Genomic DNA, 20,690 nt, shown 5'->3' with positions numbered 1-20,690 from the left:
TTTAGAACACTTTAATGTCTCATTCATTGTCTCCACCAGGCCGAAGGCATGGGGGGAGAGTATGTTTTGCACTCCGTCCGTCCGTCCGTGTGTCCGTCCGTGTGTCCGTGTGTCCGTGAGCAGCTAATCTCGGCCACCGTTAACCCGGTCGATGCCAAATTTTGCACATACACTCCCTGGATGCCAACGATGAACCTCTGCCCCAAACTTTCCAGAACGGCCTGTTATAGCGCCACCAGGAGGCCGCTTTGTGCAAAACAAGTTTTTGCACAGTACACCTACAGATTTTGTCCAAACATCACGCAAATTGGTACACAGTCTCTCTAGAGCCATTCAACGAAACCGGTCTTTCAGATTTCTCAGACTCCATCCTGATTGGTTAAGATTGGCTTCCAAAGTTCACAGGAGTGCTCAGTTTCAAACAAAATGCTGCAAATCATGAACACATCGCGTGGTTTCCGTGAAATTGTGCACGCACATTCCCACTAGGCCGAGGACGAAATGCCACATGAACAATTTCAACTCAGCCTCAAGGTGGCGCTATAACTGGCCGAAAAGTGTTTTTACCTCTAACTGCACGGATCTGTGGATAATTTACTTTTGTTGCCCTTTTATCCAACCACCAGATGAAGGCAAGCTGCAATGTCCTACATTCCTATCCTAGTGGAGACCTGTGCCCAGAAGGGCACTTTTTCTAGTTAAACCTTTGGAGATCAGATTCCCCCTGTAGAACTTTAAGACATAATAATATGCCCTATTTAGACAATCTTTGACACATCTTATATCCCTCTATACCAAATATCTTATATAAAAAATTGCCAAACCACGAGCTACAGTTTGTGCTTCACTGTGAGCTTCCTACCTTACTCTAATGTTGGCCTATTTTCACTGAATGTTTGCCCGTTGTGACTAGGGATGGAGCTCGTTATTTTTTTATTGATAATGAGCACCTTATCGATCGGGTTATCGAGCCGGGTTCGAGCCCATTATCGAGCATTTTCTATTATTTTGTGAAAAGACAGGAGACAATATTTTCTGAACAGAACCACTATCTTTTACTAGGGCCTTCAAATACAGTACTTTTCCAACAGACGGAAGGCAACTTTTTACCAATAAAATAATATTAACCCATTTTGGGCGGGAACCCCTTTTGGTGTTATACTTTAGCTATTGAAAAATAGCAGATCTACAAGCTCATAGCGCGCCACCGAGTGGCGTGCTACGAGCTTGTAGGTCTGCTATTTTTGAACGACTGACATAGAAACATAGCTTTTTATAACTTTAAAAGCGTAATGTTGATAACACGGGCAGTACTGGTTGGCAGGTATCAACACAATTTTAGACCAACATGTTTGTGCCAGCATGGATGATGACGTTTATTTATTGATCGCCACATGTCTTGATTGTTTAAACATGACGTCATGGGCCGCTATGCCCGATAACAGGCTTGATAAGCCAGAAGCGTATTGATACCGGGTAATCAATACGCTTGTCATCAGGTTTTTTCAGGTAGGCCTATCAGTTATCGAGCTCCATCCCTAGTTATGACATGCGCATGTAGTAGATAAGGGGTATAAAACCACAATCCAGCTATACCACATACAGCATTGGAAGATATCTAATGAACATTGTCCCATGCTGACACGTCATACAGCGCATGAAAGTGAAGGAGACGGACAGATATAGACCAGAGGGGTCTGCTGACCTTTTGACCCTCAAGAATGGTCTCAATTCCTGCACCAGTGGCATACTTGTGTGCACAAAATGTACACACTCCAACAGGAACTGTCCAAATTCCAACCATTGGCTTTCATGTTCATAAATTATGTACAAAGAAGAACAATTTATTGACTTTTCCCTACAGACTCAGAGACTCAGTCCCATGGGACACCCTTGTACCATAAAGACTTGATTCCATTTCAGCTGGACAAAGTGTCATCGCCACAAATCACACCCTGACTTTGGATATGTCAAAGGTGGAATGTTCCACTCAGTCACAAAAGCATTCATTCACAACTCCTGGACCATCAATTGGAAATATGACATTCACTGTACAATAAATGTAGATTCATACATGTGTACATGAAAAATGCAGATTGTGTGTTATGTGAAATCTAAAGCCATGAAAAGTGCATGCGTATACTCTTTCCCAAAATGAACTTCAAAGAAACATTGCCTCACGAAAACATGTTGACGACGTCTGGAAATGTCACGAGACATCTCAATGTCTCCATCTTGCAAAGAGAGTGACATACAGAGTAACTGAGCCCTGTATTGCACAACGAAAAAGAACTATATATTGAGAAGGCAGACGAAGACAAAAACTAGGATTAGTGGAGTCCATGAAGACCGGACCAGAGGGAGAGACCAAGGAGCCAGAAGGATGAGATGGGACTACACAGACCAGATCCCGACGCTCTGACTGAGCGTCCACCAGGCGATCCAAGGCACCACATCGACCAAGCCCAGGGGTTAGCCAGACCAGCAATCGAAACCCCTGCCGCTTGCACCCAGCCTCTCTCCCTCAGAAGACAGAAGACCCCAGTCTGTCTCCCTCTCTCAAAGCTCAACAAGCCAACGCTCAGGAAAGTGATTGCATTTACATCAGGTTTCTAAATTCATGGCAAAAGAACATTACCTATCATATAGATGTTTCATTATCATTTGATTTGTTTCTTCAATTCTATTTTGAACCTGTATAACCCTTGTTTAAGAATTTGTTTGATTATTGTTCTACTAAGTTTGTCTATTAGCTTAGGTGTGGAAATAAATTGATTCATTTTTTAAACAAGTCTATTGTTTGCTCAAGAGTTGAACTTACTGGGTTTGTTGACACATGCAAAGTAAGAAAGGCTATGTAATGGAAAAGACCTCTTACCTTCAGATTCCATAGATTTATTAAGATAAAATAATAATTGATTATTTTATAATCTTTTAATTGTTTTATTAATGGTTTAACTTAAAGGCTAAATACAAATCAATCTGGTGCTTATTCCAAAAGCTCATTTCACTGGTGCCCCTTCTTAAATTCAGATTGATTTTGAGTCTTAATTTTTGAACTTATAATTCATATTTTTATAATTATGAATTACACTAATATAAAGTCTACCGGATTAAATGTAACACCATACTTACTACACGCAGAATAGGGCCAATAGGGTGGTTACTGAGGAAGCCTACTGTATAAGTAAACCAAAATATTATCTTACACACTTATAGTACTGACTTGACAAGCACTCTCTGGCAATTCTGCACAATTTGTCATCTTGTTGTATTTCATATTTGTTCATTTGGCCCAATAAATCATTTAGGGCTGCACTATATATGTTTTCACGTATTTATGCATGTAAGGCAAACTGTGCCTGTTATTTAAGTGGATACAGTTTGTATTAAGGCTGCGCTACATAGTCTCAGTGTACAGTTTCAAAGGATGACAAACTGGGCCAGTTATTTCATTTCTGCTAATACTCTACTACTGTATAAAATAAAACTAAAACAAGGAAGGTTCACATTCCTTGTTCACAAATACCAACAGCATAATATTCTTCTGTGAATGTGTCATGTCCTAGTATGAGCGAATAGGGGAAGGGGATCAACGTCACGTGATCCTTTGTTTGACGCCGCAAAAGATGTGTGACGTGTCTCAAACAATATGATTATTGGCAAACATTGTTTTCATTTTTCACAGCATTGTGGATGTTGTAATGACCTGCACTACAATACTTCACCATTGTGCTATGATGAAATAAAACCCTTAGTTACCATCTGTTGGAAAAGTACTGTATTTGAAGGCCCTAGTAAAAGATAGTGGTTCTGTTCAGAAAATATTGTCTCCTGTCTTTTCACAAAATAATAGAAAATGCTCGATAATGGGCTCGAACCCGGCTCGATAACCCGATCGATAAGGTGCTCATTATCAGTTGCTGCGAGAGTGAGGTCTTCTTGCTGCGAGAGTGAGGTCTAGCCAACACCAACTCGGGATTCCTGGATTGCTGCCCTCCACGATTTCCTATCCAACATCAGGTTCTTGAGCTCTTCAGTGTTGTCAGCCAAGCTGTCGCACCGCAGCACGTCTACATAGGTGGCACGCTTCTTTCCCCTCCTGGCTTTGCCCTGGGTTGCCTCCCATAGGGTCAATTTACTTGCCTCAAGTTCTAGGTGCCTGACGCAGTGCCCTGCCAGCCTCATCCTTCTCTCTCTGACTTTGTCCGTGACCCGTGGTACAGTAGGTCCCCATAGAGGTCCACGTTTCTGATGCGGTCCATCCATGTGACACTTAATTACTTATTTTTAACTGCTGTAGGACGTACAGCACACTGTGCACTGCTGCACAAAGCATTAGGTGTCATATTGAAGTATTGAATTATCTCAGCTCCTCCACTAAAATCCCCCTACTAGTCTCTGCTGGCGTGAGCAATCATTTCCAAATGGAGAGCTCTATTGTGGCGGGTGGGGTCGTGATCATCTGAGAGCTGTCAGCTTCGTGTCCACGTCATCATTAAAATGCGGCTTGTATCCTGAGACATTTATTCAAAGCTCGTCCTATCTGTTCTGTCATGTATAAGACTTGTCTACAATCTACAGGAGCACCATACACGAAAAAAATAAAGTCTCAAAACCATTCGAATCAAGACTCTCCTGGGGCAAATCAGCAATTAGAGCCTAAGCTGCCATGAAAAATCAATTAAGGTTTGTAGCGTCGTGTACCACAGGTACAGCACTGTTTGGCTCCCCCTATCCTTACTTGGGCCACGTCAGGTGATTAAAAACTAACATGCCAGAGCCTGTAATCTTGATTAGTTATTTGTGTGTACTCTCACCGTCTTAGGGGAAGTGTGTGTGTGTGTGTGTGTGTGTGTGTGTGTGTGTGTGTGTGTGTGTGTGTGTGTGTGTGTGTGTGTGTGTGTGTGTGTGCGTGTGTGTGTGTGTGCGTGTGTGTGTGTGCGTGTGTGTGTTGTCCCTGAAACACATCCGATGTGAGGACACTAGTGCAATGTCACACTATGAATTAACCCTTTGTCCTATCTATCTATCTATCTATCTATCTATCTATCTATCTATCTATCTATCTATCAAGCATACGTTAGTGCAATTGTGAGGTACTTTTACTTGAATCTAGTCTTCAATTACACTAAGTACAGTAAATGTGCTTGGTTACGGAGCACCTCCGTCTGAGGATCCACTCTATGCAGTCCGGAAGCAGGGTTGCAGTGTGTCAGTGTAGTGTACAGTAGGTGGACACAGCTTGGATTGGCTTCCACAGTATCAGCGGGCTAGTGGTCACTTCCTGGGTGCCTGACACACAGCCAGCCTTATCCTCCTCTCTCTGACCTTATAATTGTCTGTGACCACTGTGGTGGATGGCATGTGAAGGTACTGAATATTATGGTCCCTGACCATGCATTCAGTAAAAAAAGTTCTTTACTCTAAGACACATTTCTCCTATATGGGAGATAAATATAGAGAACTGTGACCTTAACATTGCTTCTTGTTTGTGAACAATCCAGCCAAATATAGTATTATATTTAGAAAAGTCTAAACTGATTTCCCTTAGGATCCACCTGGTAGGCTAGCCTCGGTCTGCTAATGTGTCGATAATGTAAAAAAATAAAACACACACTTTCAGCATACAACTTCTAAAAATAGTTAATTGATTTTGGCGATGAAGAAGCCATTTTGCAAGGTTCTGTGAAAAGTAACAGAGTGCAGTATTGTCTGTGGGGTGAGCTTGAACTTGAACTTAAAGTGCGATGCTGTACTGAGGGAACCATGCATCAATTTAATTCATAAGCTGCCTATATGTACTGTAGGCAGCAGAGGTTACAGAGTTTAAGTTTATAGTTAGGGTTAGCTTTATGTCTAGTTTGACTGAGGGTAGGGTTAGGATTAGACATAGTTTTGCTGAGGTTAGGTTAGGTTTAGGCATAGTTTTGCTGAGGCTAGGGTTAGGTTTAGGCATAGTTTTACTGAGGTTACGTTAGGTTTAGGCATATTTTTACTGAGGTTACGTTAGGTTTAGGCATAGTTTTGCTGAAGCTAGGGATAGGTTTAGGCATAGTTTCGCTGAGGTTAGGTTAGGTTCATGCATAGTTTTGCTGAGGCTAGGGTTAGGTTTATGCCTAGTTTTACTGAGGTTAGGTTAGGTTTAGGCATAGTTTTGCTGAGGCTAGGGATATGTTTATGCCTAGTTTTACTGAGGTTAGGGTTAGGTTTATATAGTTTTGCCACTCGTAGTCTAGCAGAGGCAGGTTTATGATCATTACTCCCTCCTCTGAGCAAGTAGACAGAAAAGGTACCATGATGAGCATTAGTGACTGATGACCAATTATACGTTACAAATGTCCTTGTTGCATGTTTGAAACACAGCCCTTTGTGAAGTTTGAATGAGTCGTCAGGCAGAATTCCCACATTGTGTGTATTTTCCCCCCACACTGGCATAGCTGAAGAATAAGTACAGGGCAAGTAAATGGTATGAGACATGTAAGGAGAACGAAAAAATAAATCATGTTTTTTGTTTTGTTTTGTGTTTTGCTCAAATCCCCACCCAACAAACACTGATCTCCAGGTTGATTCTAAACCAGGATGTAGCGTCAGCGTCATGATCAGTTGAAAACCTATTCAGTTCTAAAATCAATTGGAATGTATTAAATGGCTTATTTCCAAATGAGAACAGGTCGTTCAACTCTTATGGTGCGAATGAATGATATTCTGAATGATCTGCTCTCGGCCCGCTTTCCTAAGCTATCTGAACACCCAGCAAAAGAACAGCTGTTCCTTTCTGAGAGGAAGGGAGACCAAGCATATAGGGCGAAACAAAAAAAAGAGGGCAGCATCTGCCTCAGTGAGAGGTGACGTGGTTATTATTCATCAATACATTTGCGTGGCAAAAGGCTGCGGCCAAAGGCAGCTTTCCTCCAGGTGTGTGTAATACGTTTGGACAATGCAATATGCATGAGCTCTGCTTATGAAGCAGACAGTTGGCTTGTGTCATGTTGCATGTCCAAACGGTTGGTGAAACACTGATGCTAGTGTCTGCAGTGCACAGTACAGCATACTGTATATATAATATATAGGGCATTCACTTGTAGTCATTTTTACTATTTGCGTAGTTTACTAGTGTACTTATGTAAAAAAAAAACTACTACTAAATATTTGTACATTTAAAAACTGTGTACCATGACTAAAACTAAGAACAAAATTTGCTGCCAAAAACAACACTGCTTCCGTGGAGCCCGCTGAGGAAGTGCGTTGTTTGGCTCACTGGGGGGCAAGCTGGTCTAGGGATAGCCTTTTAAGTCCAATTGTAATTTGAGGACAGCCCTGTTTGTATGCGTTTGTCCACATTTTTGAGCGGAATTTAGGGGGAACAAGGTCAGAGGAGATCCCTCTGGTGGTTAAGCCGGCCCCACAGGCATCTCTCACTCTGGAGATGTAGTTAGACAGGTGGGCACGGGCACTGTGTTCGTCTGAGTATTGCTGTACTCCTCTACCTTGAGCCATACTAGCCCAAGGTGGAGAAATACAGTTATTCACAATGCCTTTTAGGGCGGTTAAAGGATCTAGTGATTAATTTTCAGTGCCACGAAGCGGCACGGGGACCATACATTTTTCACTTTAATCAAGGTCAGTACAGTACATCTCTGTTGGCTTATGGCTGATTCAGCTGGGAGCTGCAATTAAGCCACATGTTCCTGCTCCGTAGCGGATTAGTCACCAGCTTCAGGTGACCACTAGTCCTGTATACGACATCACCACTAGTTTCACCAGTTAAGAGTATGCAAGGCCACAGCTAGCTCACAGGGTAATAGTTATAGTTCATATGTAAATATGAAAAAAATTGATTTCACTTCGCCCGCATGGACTGGGGGTAGTAGCTTGCTTTTCTGGGCCATAATAACTAATGTCTTTTGTGCAGTGTGTTATGATCATGTCATGCATGCTAATTGTGGAACGGAGAGAACTATGGAATCATGGCCTAGCTGCCACGCCAGTGCAGGCCTCTCTGCCGAGCAATGACATTCAAATAAATACATGGGAAATACGGGGGATTGTGATAAATGCAAATTGGCACCGGCAGCAACTAATATTTTGCATAACAATTCTGTTTACTTTTGTTGGGATACACCTATTCCCATCATGAAGGCCTGCTCTCTCTTTCATGCGGGTTTTGCATGTGTATGGCTTTTTTTGTTGTTGTCAGTAGGCTTACCCACCCCTGCTGTGGTGCAACGGCTTTATGCAGAGATCAGTGGAGTGTACAGAGGTTCAGTCAATGCTGGTCTACATTCTCACTTTTTTGCACATTGCGGTAGAAGCACGTCTCGTTCTCCCTCCACGAGCCCCGGGGTGAGCCCGAACATGCAAATGAGGAGCGGTCAAGCACAAAACCATTTTATAACCTTAGAATGGAAAAGTCTCAGAATTATGGAACAGTGTGCACATTCCATTCTTCTTCTCATAAAAAAAAGACAAAACATCATCTTGTCGGTGAAAGTGAAGAGAGCATCAAAACGATCACAGAGAAAGGCAGATTAGCTTTGAATTTCCACGGAGGATTTCTTTTTTACTAAATAATTTTGGTACTTTGTGGTGTCGGGAGGTTTTACACCATTGAGCAGACATTTCTTGTAGCAGGAAAATGGAAGCTAGTTCAGAAACCAACTGTTACATTGGCAAACGGGTGTACTGAGAGTATGGACCAATTTTACATCACACAGAACAATAGTTCTGGGTGGTGAATTTTAGTCTAGAAGTGAGAAATGTGTATTTGGGGAACTCGGCGTGACCAAGGAATATAAGGGACACACATCTTTTTTTGTGCTGTGTTGTTGTTGATGCCGGCGTCACTATTGTCAGCTTCAATTATTCTGAGGATAATGGAAGTACTGGGTCCGGGCGAGGGATTTAGAGAGCATCCTAGCATAGTGGAGACGCCGTGCACAGAATGCAAATAACACACACCCAAAAAAAAGGAAGAGGGACTGTGATTTTCAACATCTAATTTATCACAGGCCTTAGAGGTAGGCTATTAAGGTAAACACCTACAGTGCAAATGGATATTTCAGGGAAAATTTTGCTCTGCGAAAAAGCTTATTTGGCAGCAAATAAGCTGTGGATGCGAGGCAATGCTCCATCAGGGTTTTCTTGTGGAACGGTCTACTGTTGTCGATGAATCGACATGTCCCACAGCTAGGGCTGATGTTTAGGTTGCGGAAGGGAGGGGTTGGGGGAGGGGTGGAAGAAAGCGGGCTGAGTCTGAGCCGCCCAAGTGGAACGTGCAGAAAAATAATTAGCACAATAACTCGGCGGAAAGAAAACGCAACTTGAGGAAATCAACTGTTAAGGAACATCTGAGACCACAACAAGCTGTGCCTGAGCATATGTTCCTCTTACAGAGCTCAATCTTCAAACCCCCCCCCTCCATAAAGAGCTTATTTATAGACTTGAACCCAAGCTTTAAACTTCACTGGTTTCTCAAGCAGAGGTATATTGCTGTGTTGCCCACTGAACAGAACACGGGACGCTAGCACATACTGTAGCAGGCCAAAACACATATGTGTATCCTATAATGTATAATGTTTAATTTCCACATGTCTCGCGTTAGTGAGGAAGAGCAAAATGTGTGGCGTCTGTGTGAAGAAGCCTTTTCAAATACTGACCTAATTAAAACTACAAAGCTTTTATAGCTGTGGAGTAGCACACTATAGTTAATAAGAAACAAACAGGCCCACACAAGCCTTGATTCAAACAGCAGCCTGACTAACCACACAGCTGTAAAAACAAAACACATGTCGAGCCCACATATTCCTATTCAAACAGAATGCCTACCAATAATATAATGCCGAAAAAGCATGTAAATGACTGCTGTGCATTCATCACTCCATCACATTCCATGTAATCTTACCAAGATTGGCACCGGCAGCAACTCTCAAAGAGAAGTCTCAAAGAGCACATATGGGTGGCTGCAATTCAAAATTGGCCCCGTGAATAAAAAAAGTCAAGTCAGCAAAATTACACAATAGCATCAACGTCAATTCAACCCCACATACAATCAGCTACTTGAAAATAGCCAATCTACAAGCTCACACAACGTGTCACATCACAGCGTGTTGTGAGCTTGTACATCTGCTATTAAAAGAGTGAACACATTTAGTGAATGTGAATATCTTTGAAACATTTTAACAACAAAAACTATTGTGGGGGGTCTCTGAAACTAAATATGTTTCTGATCGGCGTTCGCAGCCAAATACACATTAATTTGGGAGACCTTTACAGTAGTACATGAAAAAGGTTTGAGAGCCCCTGCTCTCAAACACTGAGGGTGCAAGTAACTGTACTGTACAGTACAGTATAGTCAGTTCAGACGCTCAAGGAAAAAATAAAATGAACGTGCACGGCTCCTGCTCAGGCATGAAATACTGTTGGGTTACTGGACACCAACGCTGTCGTCGCTGTGATATTCTCCAATCTATCACCCCGGGGAAGTTCATTCCATGGTATTTGGAGACAGTATGCTGGCCACCATATATAATCATGAGGCCATAACGGTGAGTTGTAATTATCTAGCACCTACTGTATGCCGACGTCCTCCCACTCAGCCCTATTCTATTCAGCTGGGGCTTACTGCAGCCGGAGCTCATCTGAATAGTGTGTGTGTGTGTGTGTGTGTGTGTGTGTGTGTGTGGACTTTATTTATTCATGAAATTAAAGTGCAATGGAAATCAGCCTGGTGCTGAAGGTGCTGATGCCTATACATTTGTTTTCTCCCTTTCATGTGTTCAGGAGTAATTCAACAACTTTGTGTGGTTGACAAATTAATGTGCAACTACTGAATCACCAAATCACCAATGAATCGCAAGGCCACAATTAAGCAATATTACACGAGAGGGTGTTGTTTAACGTGATTATTGCCACGACAGGGATGCGGTCAGGAACGAGACGAAGTCGAGTTCCGCAAGCATCACGTTAAACAACACCCTCTCGTGTAATATTGCAATTCTACAACAGTTACCCTTAAAACAAAGAAAATCGCTGAAAAAATATTTTTTTTTAATGACAGATGTAGTCACTACGACCACAAATGTCCAAAGAAACTAGCTAGCCTAGCCACCGAGTTTGCTAGCACTCTGGGAAAACAGAGTGGCTGAATTCTTTGTTTTGATTAGGTGGTGAACAGTAGTGGTTTGATCAACGGCTAGAAACCGTTTCAACCAATCAGATTGCTTCCTCTTAACGACCTGTTGTAGAATTATCAATATTATGAACAGCTGTGGACTGTTCATTAGCACGATGGGGGAAGGAGAGATCGCCTTTTTCTATCAAGATTCTACCACAGTGTTACACTAAAAGCTGTGACTGACTATTCAAGAGTGTTACACGCAAAGCGGTGCGTTTAGACCTTAGACCAGTCACAATGCCGAATGTCCAATCAATCAGTACCAGCCGCGGACTTCCATGTGTGTCTTTGAGTGTGAAGTGAACGGATGACAACAGTTACTGTGTAGGATGTAGCTTTCTTTGCTACTGTCAATATTATGCACCAGACCAAATGCTTACTTTGGTGGGTTACTTTTTAAAGATTGTGCCATGTTTTTTGTACTTTTTCGGTACACCCGGTAAAGATGCTCAGAGTGTTTAAAAGCAACTGGAGTCGTGCGAGCTATTACCCTGATAAAATGTGCTAGTGGTTACAATACCATTCAAATAGTGTATTTTTGGTTTCTTCCTGAAAGCTGAAAGCCTTTGAGTCACAAGACCGATCGAAATACACCACTTTAGTGACATGGTAAAATCATCCCCTCCCCTAACCCCTCCCCCAGGCCATTATCATACAATAACAGCTGTGGGCGAGGCTTTCTGTACACTTTTTTGAAGAAAAAAAACTGTCCTCCTAGTATAATCATAGTACCTGATAATCATGTTTTACAGGGGGAATAAAATCACGGCACTCCATCTAGCAGGCACACATATAGCCTACTTACTGAATACAGAGCAAGATGCAAATGTTTCTTTAGAACTAAAACAACTTTTTTTCCCCCACAACTCGATGAGGAATCAGCAGAAAGTAGACGTAAGAAGACAAAACATTAGCATTCAACTCATTTTTCTCAAGCACAACATTATCTAATTTGCTCCATTGGGCTTGTTTGGAGGCAAATGGGGGACTATTATATGGGCTACAGACCAAGGAGAAACTCATTACTTCTCACATTATCACTGCATCAAGTTTGTGTGTGCGTGTGCGTGTGCGTGCGCGCGCGTGTGTGTGTGTGCGCGCTCGCGCATGTCTGTATGTGCGTTTGTGGTGTTGATACGTGTGTGGGGGGAGGGCTGAGGTCTGTCACATCAACTGGGTTGGAACTTGGAAGGCTCTATAGCACCACGTCTCAGCCAGGTTGTAAATGGACCCCTTTTGGGCTGATACGCCATGGCGTCCTAAGCCATGCCTGATATTTGGTGAAGGGATGTCATGACTGCCCCAGCTGTCACCAGCACAGCTGTTCACTTTCCCCCTGAGTGAGCAGCGCTGCCGTTCGCCCCACGGCATCATGGCGTGCGTGTGCGTGTGCGTGTGCGTGTGTGTGGGTGGGTGGACGCAAGTAAGGATGTGAAAGTGTGTGTGTGCAAGCATGAGCACGCTGGGATGATGACAAGGAAAGGTGCACAGGCCGGGCAACTCATTCCAACAAACAGGAGGGTAAACAAGTATAAACACTGGAAAAAACTGGCTGCCACAAGCTAGTACACTATAATACTGCAACATGTTTTCCTCCTATTATTATAAGCCTGAGTCAAATGCTATAAAACATCTACTCGCAGCCATGGATGTGTTCCGTCGCGTTCAAGTCCTGACTGACAATTTTCCTCTGATTTAAAGCCACAGTCCTTAAGTTTTATGTGCGTTGTCTCCTTCGCCCCACAGAGACATACTTATCTTGCAAAGAACTACAAGCATCTCCTGTCCAATCCCATGTATTAACATACTCTACCATACGGATTAGTTAACCACTTAAACACACATATTATGTTCCCCATTGGTCTATATGTGACCCCTCTTTTTGTCCTTCTACATTAATCCTCATTAACATTAATCTGGAAATAGCTGATGTACAAGCTCACGATGCCTTGCAACGTGGTGTATTGTGAGCTTGCAGAGATGCTATTTTCCGCCAAATGTTTGTCCCAGAATATGGACACCAGGGTTAATGTGGTTAAATAATGTCTTATTCATTAAGATTGCAGCTTTCGTCTCAGAGTTAAACTGACACTCAGGATTTTACAGTTACTGTATATCTCTGGCTTAATTCTAGCTTCTTTTTAAATTCTTCCCACCGAGGTACAATATAAACCCATAAACCCTTAACCCATTTTGGAAAAATAGCAGATCTACAAGCTCATAGCTTGGCTACTCTCTCCGAGCTTGGCTACTCTCTTGGCTACTCTCTCCTGATTGGCAATCAGGAGAGAGTAGACATTTATCAGATTCATTTTTGTCTGCTCATTTCTTTGTGTCATTACTTACAATTCCACTTCTTTCATCTGAATTCTGAATGGGTTCTCTATCCTGATTGGATAAAATTGGTATCCCGACCTGAAAATGCATTTTCTGTTTAATAAAAAGCAGGAGAGACATGGAGACTCCGGTTACTGAACAAACACTCTATATGAGCAATGAGCACAACAACAATATAGAGCTTTTTAACACCAACAACAAAATCACTTACCCCATCTTTAACTTTGAGTATAAATGCATGGTTCCTTCGACAACACACAATACCCAGTTTATCAGCATCAACCAAAAACAAAACCTTCTATCTAAAGCAGAACTCCCGCATCCTGCTGTAACTACAGGTGTGGTTCATTCATCAGGAAGGCTCTGAGCGAGGGAGAACCAGCGTTCCAAGGACTGTTTAACATACATGCAGCGCTGATGTGCTATCAGGGGCTCTCATAAATAATATAGGTAGGGATGCCTGTGATGATTAACTCTTCGCAGTGGCTATATGTGTCGAATCACCGGGGGACCAAAGTGATAGATACATGCATGGGAAATGCTAATGTGCAGATGAGAGCAGGCTTCAAGGAGCATTACGCAATGGCCTTGGCTTCTGGTCCGAAGAGGCGTTCAGGAGACCCTGAGAGGCAAAGTGCTGTTGATATACGCGTCCGCACATGATTGATGCCTCACCTTTCCTGGCCAAGGCAGTGCCGGTTTCTATGCCACGGCACTGTTCGCGCAACAAGGGCCGGCGTGCTAAAGGAGGCTGTATTGATTGCGTACGGAAGCAGTCGCATATGATGAATGGACACTTGCTAAATCAAATTCAGAGATTAAGCGGCCAGCGGCGGTGTCATTAGGACTTTGCGATGGGTGAATTAATAAGGTGATTAAGGGACAGGTTGTTACTATGTCTCCATGTCAGCTCTTGACAAGCCTGACCCTGGGTCCAATAGAGAGGAGGGTAAAAGGCCACTCCATCATCCTGCGCCGTAGTCTGACCCCCTGGCATTTACAGTCATTGTTTTGTTTGTACGGGATAGCCCACTGGTTCTCAAGGTCGGTTCCGGGTACCACCAGCGGTCCAAATACCATACAGGTCAGAACCTCTGAGAGTGTACAACGGGTTATCTCTGGGACCCCAAACTAGACGGTAAAATCCACAGTGTTCATTAAACAGTTACCGACCTGTTGGTGGTCCCTGGGCCCAACATTGAGAAACAGTGTAAATATCCCATTGCTATTGGAGGTCCCTACTGTACATGGCTTGACCATTTTGAACCTCAAGTTTTCTCTTTGAGATAAAGAAAGGAACAAGGTCATTTTGGTAAGGAGCTATAGAACAGTGAGAAGATATACATCTATATTGGTACAGTACTGTTAATAAAAGCGCAAGTGCAAATGCTGACAAAATGAATGCACCCATTTGCCAAATCTCCAAACACTACACACACCCATGCAAAACACATGCAAAACATGCAAGGGCGGGCACACGTCACATGTGTGCATGTGTACTCACAGACATGTATACTGCTAAACACATATGGGCATAGCATGTGGACACACTCACGCTCGCACGCACGCACGCTTGCACGCACATACCCACACACATACACACCATTGATACATAATGTCCCTGTGACCCTTCAGCTCCATATGGCCAAGACGAGGGCAGAGAAAATAAGCACAGGGCTCTGTGGGTGACTTGGCAGCCAGTGAGGCCCTGCAGCCCTGCGGCATGGAAGCCACAGAGCAACGCACGGTACCGTGCCCTCTCCTGATACTGTGCTGCAGTTCAACGCATCGTTGGGAGGAATATAACTAACAAACAAGCAAGCAATTACAAACAAACAAACAAACAGACACACAGTCCAAACTCCAAACAGACCTAAATGTGCTTCAATCATTCACAGTTAGTAAAATGCATCCACCGATCTTTGAGAAATCTAATTATGTATGTAGGCCTACTGTATATAGAAAAAAGATTGAATGCATTGATGTCAATTAGAGACGGGTATAGGAGAAGAACACAAAAAGTGTGTTTTAAAGAAAATGTTGAGAAATATAGTTAGGCAGAAATGGACATGGCAATTGCAAGGTAATTGCATCACGATGCAAGGAATCTAAGGGCCTGGCGGACATAATTATACGTCAGATTTATATGGTGCATTTCTAAGTACTCAAAGTTGTATTAAATGAGAAAATAGTAGACTGACATACAGCAACTGAAAGGATGAAATTATAATATTTATGATAATGTTACATAAATGTGCTCTTGGCTAGGCTTCAGATGGTGCACAAATATGGGCATGGAGCTTCTAAAGTACCCAGCGATGTTCCTGGCCAAATTATTGGCTTCCGCTTTCGTTTTTGCATCAAGAATGAGTTCTGAACTACACTGGCATTCAGGAGCTGTCAGCTGAGCTGGCATCTTTGAAGCTGTCTGACAGCTGATGAAGGGACATTCTTCACTTTCCCTCCACACTCCCTTCCATTTAATAACAAAATAATGTGTGTGTGTTCTTTTTTAAAGGTACACAGCTGGTATTGAAAGGGATTTATGACTATATGTCCTTGAGGGTGGCTGCCAAATTATGATATCAGTGCCAGTTGTGCGGATGCCCCAGTAATAATCTATACTTATCTTGTTTATCTTATCATTGTTGTTAGAATGTTGCGATTGCTGTAATAGTACATCTTCATGGGGCATTTTATGATATATTTTTTAATCTTATTATCTTTATTATTACTGTTGTTATGTTCACGTTTGCACACTTGCATTTTGCTGCTTGTACTGACCATCTTGATTGATTGTATCCTAAACACAATATGGGGCATATGACTTATAATTCAAGAGAGTGAAACTACTGTACATATGCTAAGAGCGTGAGGAAGATTCACTGAATATTTTATTGTGAATTATCTTGGACTGTGCCTTTCTACAACAAAAAGATTATCCTCAGCTAAAGTGCCGAATGACCTCCAAGTTGGTTTGCTGTGTGAACTAGTATTATTGATGCATTAGGTGTATAGGGTAAGATTTGAAGATGTGGCCATATCTTGCAAATGGCCCTCTAATCTGAATGGACAGGTCCGCTGTTAGGTCAGCCATCAGCATAGCCGCACATTTGACAGGGAATAAAGCAAGCTCAAATCAATTCGCCCCGTGAGGCCTTTTACAATGGCCTTCGGTTTGGGCCCGAGGGGACACTTACTCCACTTTTTCCAACCTCTTTGTGCGTTTACTGTATGAGCATTGAAATGATAAGCGCTTTTCAATATGTGGTCAAAACAACTGGGCACACTTTTCAATTCCCCAATGGCCGTCGGTGCACTTAAAGCCCGGTTTACCAGAGAGATGGTTTCGTGTCAGTTGTCAATATGGGTCGAGGCATCCGGGATTGTCAGAAATCAACCTAAGTGTTGCCCTCGAAGCCTCTTTAAGGCAACTACTGTACTCTCATGGTTGGCCACCTCTCCCCTTTATGCACGTTAATATCCAAATGAGTTAATAGGACTCATAGAAGTAGACATCTTGACATACAGTGCATTGTGTTCATCAATGTCTGTCCACCAAAAAAATAATAATACATATTATTTTAAGGGCCCATGTCATTTTAATAATATTGCAGACAACTGAAGGTTACTTCAACATTTACCAACATTATGTTTTTTGTTACCGTTATTTGTCTGCAAACTTCTGAGTGAAGACGTCCTCTTTATTTGCAAGGAGCAAATGTGAACAAATACAAGCACTTTCAAACTTTGTATCATATGTGGCTGTAATTCAATTACTATACCACCAAGGAGGCCCAGAATCTGTTGCAGAATGGCTCGATACGACTCGCTGCTTTGGGTAATGGTGTTTTCTTTGCTCGGGAAATGAAATATAATATCATTAAATAGAGATATGCAGAACAAAGTGATGACAGATCCATCTTGGATGTCTGTTCAGTCTGTTCCTGGGTGCTGAGTGGCTCCCCCGACGACAGAGCCAGCTCATCATCCAAGCGTTTCGCCACGTAAATCCAGCGACATGTCCCACTCAACATTCCTAAGATTTATGGATGCTGATATGTAACAAAGACGGGCAATTAAGGAATGGAGCAGAATGCTGAACCCTCTAACCTTAAAGAACCGTAAGCGTTACAACTCACAGTACATGTACTACTACTGCTGACCATTTTCCAAAGCACACTGTGGTTTGATTTTTAGGAGGCAACTTCATAACTCATTTTAGTAAGGTATGGAAAATCAACTTGCAGAGAGTTTAAACTTTCTTGAGATACTAAATATCTTTGCATATATATATCTTGTAGATTTGCTATGTTCACAATATTACAAAATGGTTCTTTAATCGTAATCGAGGCAAAGTAAATAATGGTAATAGTGATTTTAAGTCATATTGTCCATCCCTATTCCCTACTGCTCATACCCTGCACCTTCCTTGGGGCCTTATCTTATCTGTGTGCATGGTTGTGTCACATACACACCTGTCACACAGCAAAACACATTCAGGACAGCCATCACCTGTGACTGAAACCATTTAGCTTGCGAAAGACAACTGAGGCTTTATGTGGGGTGTTTGCACAAGGCCCCGAAGATAAGAATATTTGCACTGGTGCCAGCGAGCTTTTAGCATTGGATAGCTATTAAGTGGGCTAAAGCGTTCGGGGAGAGGGTGAAAAGGGAACAATAAAGGAAAGCTTTGACGATGCCATGGATGAGTGTTGGGAGGCAACGGCATCCTCCGCCTTGTGTCAAGCACATTGATTTAGTGAATGCCGCAGACGCCAGAATACAGATGGCTGCGGATGTGACTTGGGGATGGGCTTGGTGAATTAGAACCTCTCTGGCATCTTTCATCTTGGGTGACACTTCTAATGGTTCAGACACAAGCGTCTGATTTTGCTCCCCACCAGTGCCCATGAAATTAATTTCATTTGGGGACGGGCAAGACGGGCAAAGAAAAAAGGGGAATATGCGATCGAGTTCCTTTACGTTGTTGTCTATGACTGCTAACAAGTTCAAACCACTGTTTACTCCTCTGCTATCATTTGAACTGGCATTTGAAATAACGGCACAGTAAATTCCGGACTGTTCATTTAACTCTGAGGGCTCTGTTTAGACGATATGGACGCATGGTCTAAAACGCAGGGCAAGTGTTGCAAATTGGCGGTTCTATTTTGGTTTCGTTTGTACACACTCAGACATACAAACGGATATGAACACTAGTGAGGGTTTTACTGGCATATACTTGGCTTTTGTAGAATAAAGCAAAAGCATCACTTGTGTACTCATGGTGTCATACTGTATGTGCTCAGTATAAATATTGTACATTGTGACAGAGATACTGGCCTCTAACAAACGTCAAATTCTGTTTTATATATATCTGTTGAAGATGTGGTGTCCTTGACAGTCTTATTTTATGGCTCATTGCATTGTCATGAGGGCATCATGAGGGAAATATGTCATTATGTATATTTCCACCCCTGGGATTGTACAATTTCACATGTATGGTGTTTTAAATATACTAGCCAACTAGTCACAGGCTAATTCAAAACCCTTGACAATGACATCTCCCCATTGCAACTGCAGGGTTTTTCCAAATGTTCTCACATGATCTTGCACCTGAGCCCAAGCAACATGGGGATGTTTTTATTTTGGGGAACGGGCATGGCCCAGGTATAGACCAAGGGAGCAGGCACTTTCGCAAAGGCAACAGATGTCGGCCAATACAAAAACAAAACAAAACATGGAAATAAATAAATAACTGCTGAATGCGACAAATGAGTTGCGTCCACTCCATGTGGTTGGACATCTGTGGCACAGGCTGCCTCTATAGCTGTGGCTGAATATCAAAGAAAACCTAAAATACGCAGGATACCTAGCCATGCTTTGCTGATTATTTTTTATTCATAATCAGAGTTTACTTTATAGAGGTGATTTGTGTTGGACAATAACCGTGCTCCACAGTAGAGACCTGCATTGGGAGCGCGGGCAGTATTTAAATACCTGCGGCTGGGAACAGGCGGTCAAGATAAAACCAGCGGGCCCCGCAAAATCCCGCAATTACCCAGATACTGAGCTTATACACTTTAGCAAGATATGAATATGTCAGAGGAGAACAAAAGCGCTTGCATGAGCACACCCTGCAGGCACGGAACGGGAGCGCGGCTGCACATGTCAATCATTAGTATCTGTGAGAAGTGTGTTTCGTTTCCCCGCGACGGACATTCTCTGTTCTAAACCCCTTTTAGCTTTTCTCTGTGTGCTTCACTCTCAGCAATAATAACGTGAAACAGAACACAAAGGTGAGTACATGTTTTTTATAACCACCAGCACCTCTCTCTCTGTCTCTGTGACTGTGAGCAACTCCTCACACAAATATGCAGCCCCTCTCTCGTGCACGCCTGCTCAATCTCAGCAACTGTTTGGGTAAAATGTAATGTTTTTCGATCTCAATGGAAATATTGCTGGTTATAGCGGGACTAAACGAAAAAGTTGCAGGATGGTGCAGGACTAAATGGGACTTTATTTTGTTGTTGCGGTCTGGAGCAGCGGACAAGCGGTCACTGCGGCGCTGTCTCTCCACTGCGGGCGGTCAAAAATGAAATCATTGCGGGAGCGGGCGGGAATGGTCAGAATATCCAATGGGAGCGGGCGGGAGTGTGATTAATAAAACACTCCCACGTAGGGCTTTACTCCACAGGACGGTTGCTTGGTAACTCACTGTTGTTTTATGGTAGAGTGATGAAAGAAAGTTGTTGCATATTTTAATATATAAAAGACAAGTGATTTAGAGGTGTAATAATAGATTCTATGACATTTGCATTATTCTATAAAAACATGGCTGCTCAACATCTGGCTTATTGAGAGTGACGTCTGTGGCTTATGATTGTGGCCCAGAGGGGATCATAAAACGTACCGCAAATATAAAAATTAATAAAGCTATAATCTCGGCCCCCAAGTTCAAATTAACTTGCAATGTCTGCAGTGATTTATTTCCACATGAGGAATACAAACAGCCCCTGATGTACAGTATAAATCCATCACAATAACTGAGCATGACAAGAAACAGAATGGGTTAGTGAGTTCACTGTAAATATTAAAGTTCTTCTCAGATACTCAGATAGTAATCTCTCCGTTGCCTTAACAAAATATAGGGCTCTCAAACTCCTTCAGTGCACAT

General features: G+C 42.6%; 1 protein-coding gene across 20 annotated transcripts in view; it reads right to left on the bottom strand.

The window, feature by feature from the left end:
• The window catches only part of LOC310875778 (receptor-type tyrosine-protein phosphatase delta), a 337,144-nt gene that overhangs the window by 237,422 nt on the left and 79,032 nt on the right, over nucleotides 1-20,690 (bottom strand). The window lies entirely within an intron of this gene.

Source organism: Protomyctophum parallelum (assembly GCF_964188405.1).
Source record: "Protomyctophum parallelum genome assembly, chromosome: 18".
NCBI lineage: Eukaryota > Metazoa > Chordata > Actinopteri > Myctophiformes > Myctophidae > Protomyctophum > Protomyctophum parallelum.
The sequence above is the reverse complement of the archived record's forward strand: the minus strand, read 5'-3'. Positions and strand labels throughout refer to the sequence as shown.